We start from the raw sequence: 6,332 nt of genomic DNA, 5'->3' as shown, positions 1-6,332 counted from the left end.
TAATTCTCTCACGACTTGTTAATCCTGTCTAAAGGAATGATGAACAAAATTTCCTTTAAGGGCCACGTGGAGCGAGCCAAAGGATTATTGATTTGATCCATACCGATGTGTGCAGTCCGCTTAGCATCACCAATAAAATGGACATGCCTACTTCATCACCTTTACCAATGATTTTTCGAGGTATGGGTATGTGTATTTGATGAAATACAAATTTAAAACCTTTGAAAGGTTCAAAGAATTCAGAAGTGAAGTAGAGAAACAGTTGGGACGAAGCATCAAGACACTTCGATTGGATCGAGGTGGCGAATACTTGAGTGATGAGTTCCAAGAGTATCTTAGAGAGAATGAGATTCTCTCGCTGTGGACTCCGCCTGCTACACCGCGGTTGAATGGTGGTTCGGAGCTTCGTAACTAGACTTTGATGGACATGGTTCGGTCTATGATGGGGTTCACGGTTGGGATATGCACTTGAGACAGCGGCACTGTTGTTGAACAATGTCCATTCAAAAGTAGTTAATAAAACGCCATATGAGATGTGGATGTGTAAGCCTCCCAAATATTCTTATCATAGAATATGGGGATGCCCTGCTTATGTAAAGCAGGCAGTGGGAGATAAATTGGATAGTCGATCCATTTTATGTTATTTTGTGAAATATCCAAGGAATTCAGTTGGATATTATTTCTATCATCATCAAGAAACAAAAGTGTTTGTTTCTAGCAATGCAACCTTTTTGGAAAGAGAATTTCTATTTGATAGAAAAGGGGAGATCATAGAACACGGAGAGGTTCGAGAGACACCCACAATTGTAGAGTCCACACCCAAAGAGCCAATAGAGGAGATACAAGCTCCTAGAAGATCTGAGAGAGTCTCGAGACCACCTATGAGGTATGGTCTGCTTCTTGAAGAGGGCCATGATGAACCTAACCATGGATGTGATCCAATAATCTTCAAGGAAGCGTTATCTGATGCCGATTCATCCAAGTGGCTTGAAGCAATGGAATCTGAGATGAATTCCATGCATTCGAACCAAGTGTGAAATGTTGTTGATCCACATGAAGGGAACTGATCCTATAGGGTGTAAATGGATTTACAAGAGGAAACTTGGGGCGGATGGGAAGGTATTGACTTTCAAGGCGCGATTGGTAGCAAAATGCTATACTCAAATACAAGGAGTTGACTTTGAGGAAAATTTTTTTCCAGTCGCAATGTTCAAGTCTATAAGGATATTGCTAGCCATAGCTGCATGGTATGACTATGAGATATGACAGATGGATGTCAAGACAGCCTTTCTTAATGGAGATATTAAGGAAGAGATTTACATGTCTCAACCTGAAGGGTTTACATCTATCGGAAGTGAGCATATGGTATGCAAACTTCAGAGACATATTTATGGTCTAAAGCAGGTATCTAGGAGTTGGAACCTCTGATTCAATGGTACAATCAAAGAATTTGGTTTTACTAAGAATCCTGAGGAACCCTGTGTGTATAAGAAGGTCAATGGGAGTGCTGTAACATTCCTGGTGCTTTATGTTGATGCCATTGTACTCATTGGGAATGATGTAGGGATGCTGTAACGACCCGAAAATCAGACTATGTATAAGCCATACATAATTATTACTATTTAAATTTAAAAACGATTTATATGTATATATATATATATATATTTATATATATATATATATATATATATATGAAGGGTCTAATTATTTTGATATTTGACAAGTCATAACTATTTATTTTAAAAGCAAAAGTTTAGTTTTATTTTTTCAGTTAAATACTCGAGGACGGACCGGAGTTTGAAAATTAGAAATAAGATTAATAATAAGAAAAATATCCCTAAATTTAATCTAAGTCAAGGAATAATTTAATTTAAAGAAAAAGAATGTCCTTGGGATTTAATAAATTAATTAGAGCTAAGTTGGTAAATAAGTTCTTTAGGTTAATATTTAATTAAAGCTTAAATTAAAATATGTAAACAAATGGGGATCAATTAATCTAAGTATAATACATTCAAGAAATTAATCATAGCATTTGAATATTTAAATTTGAGGTCATGAATGCCATGCAATATTCTAACTTAAATTTAATGTGTAAATTCACTAAAATATATAATGAGGGTGCTAAACTTTAACCAATTAAAATACAAGATTTAAACAATAAAATACGGACCTTTACAGTTGGTATCAGAGCCTATGATCTTGTAAAAGGTTGTACTACTACTGCTCTCGAGAAGCTCATGAAGTCACGTCTTCGGTCTGTAAGTTTTACATTTATGTATTTTATTTAAAGCATGAATTATTTTAAAAGCATGTTTTCATGAAATGTTTTTACGTTCAGATTTTAATTGTTCAGTGTTTATTTAACAAAAAAATTATGGAATTATGCATGTTGGGTACGTTTGGAATTGGAAATGTCTAAGAATTTGAATATTGGGCTTTAGGAGAGGTTGAAAATGATTTGATTATATTAATTTTTAGGTCAGTAGAGTTGATGTCCTCCTTATGGGTTATAAGTTAATCTTGAAAATTATGAATGCTTTTGAGACTTGTAGAATTTCTAAGAAATTATTAATGGTTCTTGGTTGCTAGTCGAGTACATTTTTGAGGATTTCATATAAGCAATAGCGATTTGAAGACTACGACAATCTTTAGGATTATAAATGTACAATTTGAGGATTTTAAGTACCTATGAAAATGTAAGATTAATTATGAGAATTTATTTAGGATACATGCTCTACCTAGTTAGATTTAAGGATGGAATTGCATGAATTGAGAATTTTAGGGACCTAATTGTAATAACTAATTATTTGAGGACCTAAGTGCAAAAAAAAAAATCTATGGGACTATTTACGAATTTACCAAATTTTGGGATTAAATTTCGAGTTCGAGAATCTAAAAGTTTATGGAGGTATAGATGGAAAATTTTATGGGGACAATGATGCAAATTTCGAAGAGTTGTAGGGCCAAAATGTAAATTTGGAGAACTGTAAGGGTCAGGTTGTAATTTTCAAAATTTTAATGATTAAATGCGAACTTTTGAGGAACACTTGGGATTTTAAGTATTTATAGAAAAGTAAGACGTGTTATGGGAAATTTTGGGTTTAATAAACTGAAGGCTATTGAACCTTATGATGCCGGAAAATCTATAAAATGAAATTGGGAATACTGAGGACCTCATGATTTAATTTATGCACCTTTTATTATGCAAACTCAGTTTTAATATGTTGGATTATTTTAAATTGATGTTTACAGTTGGATTATTCTTAAATTGTTGGTTGAAAATATTATTCGCTTCCGTTGTTATTTTAAAGTTAATAATTATTTACATGCTTATTTTAATTAAATGAGATGAAATAATTATTTACTTAGAAAATTTTTAATAATTCCGCAAAATTATGAATTCAAAAAATAGGGGCCTTTACAGTTGGTATCAGAGCCGACCTCTCTTAGTACGGTGTGGTTCGGGGACGAACCAAGCGAAAGCTGGTGGGCATGTGAGGCCCGAGGCCGAAGAGGGCGGGGGGTGATCGCCGGAGCCATCAGTTGCACGGACAATGAGCGGCTCCTGGCAGGCTTCTAAGGTGGAGGGAACATGAATGAACCGTTCCCACACCGGAATGAGAGGGATTCCGAGACTGTTCAATGTAATGGACTGTACAGTTGAAGAGGGCTTAAAAGATTTGATTTGTACTACTCATATCACGAAGGTGCATCTTCTTTTCGGTAGCTCATCACATAAGAACTCCAAAGTTAAGCGTGCTTAACTTGGGGCAATTTTGGGATGGGTGAACTCCTTGGAAGTTTCCCAGGGTGCGTGTGAGTGAGGACATAAGCACGCTGGAAAGACTCGTCTTGATACAGTGAGGACAGTCGTTGAATCTGGGACGTTGTAACGACCCGAAAATCAGACTATGTATAAGCCATGCATAATTATTACTATTTAAATTTAAAAATGATTTTTATGTATATATATATATATATTTATATATATATATATATATATACGAAGGGTCTAATTCATTTTGATATTTGACAAGTCATAATTATTTATTTTAAAAGCAAAAGTTTAGTTTTATTTTTTCAGTTAAATACGCGAGGACGGACCGAAGTTTGAAAATTAGAAATAAGATTAATACTAAGAAAAATAGCCCTAAATTTAATCTAAGTCAAGGAATAATTTAATTTATAGAAAAAGAATGTCCTTGGGATTTAATAAATTAATTAGAGCTAAGTTGGTAAATAAGTTCTTTAGGTTAATATTTAATTAAAGCTTAAATTAAAATATGTAAACAAATGGGGATAAATTAATCTAAGTATAATACATTCAAGAAATTAATCATAGCATTTGAATATTTAAATTTGAGGTCATGAATGCCATGAAATATTCTAACTTAAATTTAATGTGTAAATTCACTAAAATATATAATGAGAGTGCTAAACTTTAACCAATTAAAATACAAGATTTAAACAATAAAATACGGGCCTTTACAGATGCTGCAATCAACTAAAATATGGTTAGCGAGTAAGTTCTTGATGCAGGACTTGGGTGAAACAAATTTTGTATTGGGAATAGAGATCTACAGAGAAAGATAAAAAAGATTGCTTGGTCTCACCTAGTTCACATACATTGACACCATCGTTAAGAGGTTCTCGATGGATGAGTCCAAGAGAAGACATCTACCAATGTGTCATAGCGTGTCATATCCAAGTCTATGTCTCCCAAGACTGATGCAGAGATAGCGGCAATGACAAGCATTCCTTATGCATCTGCAATTGGTAGTATCATGTATGAGATGATATCTACACGTCCTGACATGGCTTTTGCACTAAGTGTAGTGAGTATATATCAATCGAACCCTGGTCTTCCACACTGAAAAAGCTGTGAAAGACATCCTCAAGTATTTGAGAAGGACCAATAATTTGTTCTTGGTCTATGGGGGTGGAGAACTGAAATTAGAAGGCTATAGCGACTCTAGTTTCCAAAGTGATATCGATGACTTAAAGTAAACCTCTGGGTTTCTTTTCATGCTCAATTGTGCTGCTGTCTCTTGAAAGAGTTCCGAGCAAGACAGTACTGTGGATTCCATCACTGAGGCTGAATACATTGTTGCATCAGCTGCAGCAAAGGAGGCTATTTGGTTAAGGAATTTCTTCCAAGAGTTGGACGTCATTCCTAATGGAGTTGCTCCAGTCCCGGTGTTTTGTGACAACACGGGATCCATTGCTCATGCAAAGGAGCCAAGGTCTCAGAAATCCAAACATGTATTGAGAAAGTACCACATCCTCCGAGAGATTGTGGAAAGAGGAGAAGTGTCGATTGACAAAGTCGGCTCCGCAGATAATGTTGTTGATCCACTAACTAAGTCTTTACCTGGACCATTATTCGAGAAGCATCGCGAATCGATGGATTTGAAGCATATGGGTAGTTGGCTCTAGTGCAAGTGGGAGATTGTCAGAGTAGGTGCCCTTCGAGACAAGTGTTGGCCGAGGATTAATGTTGAAATTCTATGTATAAACAATATTTATTTTAATTATATTTGAAATTATTGTTTTGACACATCTTTATCTGTATACCCATGCTAGTAGCATAGATAAATTCCTTGAATATAAAAATAGTATAAAGAATATGAGATGCTAATATGATGAGTATCATGAAACTCATATTTGGAATACTGTATATTCTAAACAGTTCCTTGTCGATTCAACTTCCGTTAAGAAGGATAAATGTAGCTCGAGTTCGAGACTAGTATCTGCGATGTGAGTACCATGTTTCATTGGTAGGGAACATTGTGATGTCCGAGCATGCAGATAGGTGCTCCTGGTAGAGTGCACTGACCAACCCTCTATAAAGGACTTTCCAAGTGGTTCTCACTTATCGAGTGGAAAAGTCCTAGTTTATGGTTGTACACCATTAGTCCTTATTACCCGGGACAACATTGAGACTCTATGTGCTAGAATTACACTTTGACTTATTTACTGACTCTCATGGGGTCATCAGGTGGCAAGGTTGGGTGTTCTTTCGAAACATATAGGAGTCGATTCATTGTAGACGGGGATTAACCGCTTACCTTCGGGTATGGATATCCTATGGGATCTCATGTGTATGTAGTTTGAAATCTTCGATCAGAGTGTTGGTGGTATTTAAGAAAGGGATTTCTTAGATTATACCATCGATGCAACTACGACATGACACATAGTATCGATTCTTTGACAACTCTCGATATAATAATAGTTGTCGAATCGTTCGGGATATATGAGATGATGGGACCGTACTGTACGCTAACCATAATGGATTGGTTCTTGCAGGCACTATCATTTGATTCCTAGGGAAT

Source organism: Primulina tabacum, chromosome 3 (assembly GCF_025594145.1).
Source record: "Primulina tabacum isolate GXHZ01 chromosome 3, ASM2559414v2, whole genome shotgun sequence".
Lineage (NCBI taxonomy): Eukaryota > Viridiplantae > Streptophyta > Magnoliopsida > Lamiales > Gesneriaceae > Primulina > Primulina tabacum.
This window is presented reverse-complemented; position numbering follows the sequence as displayed.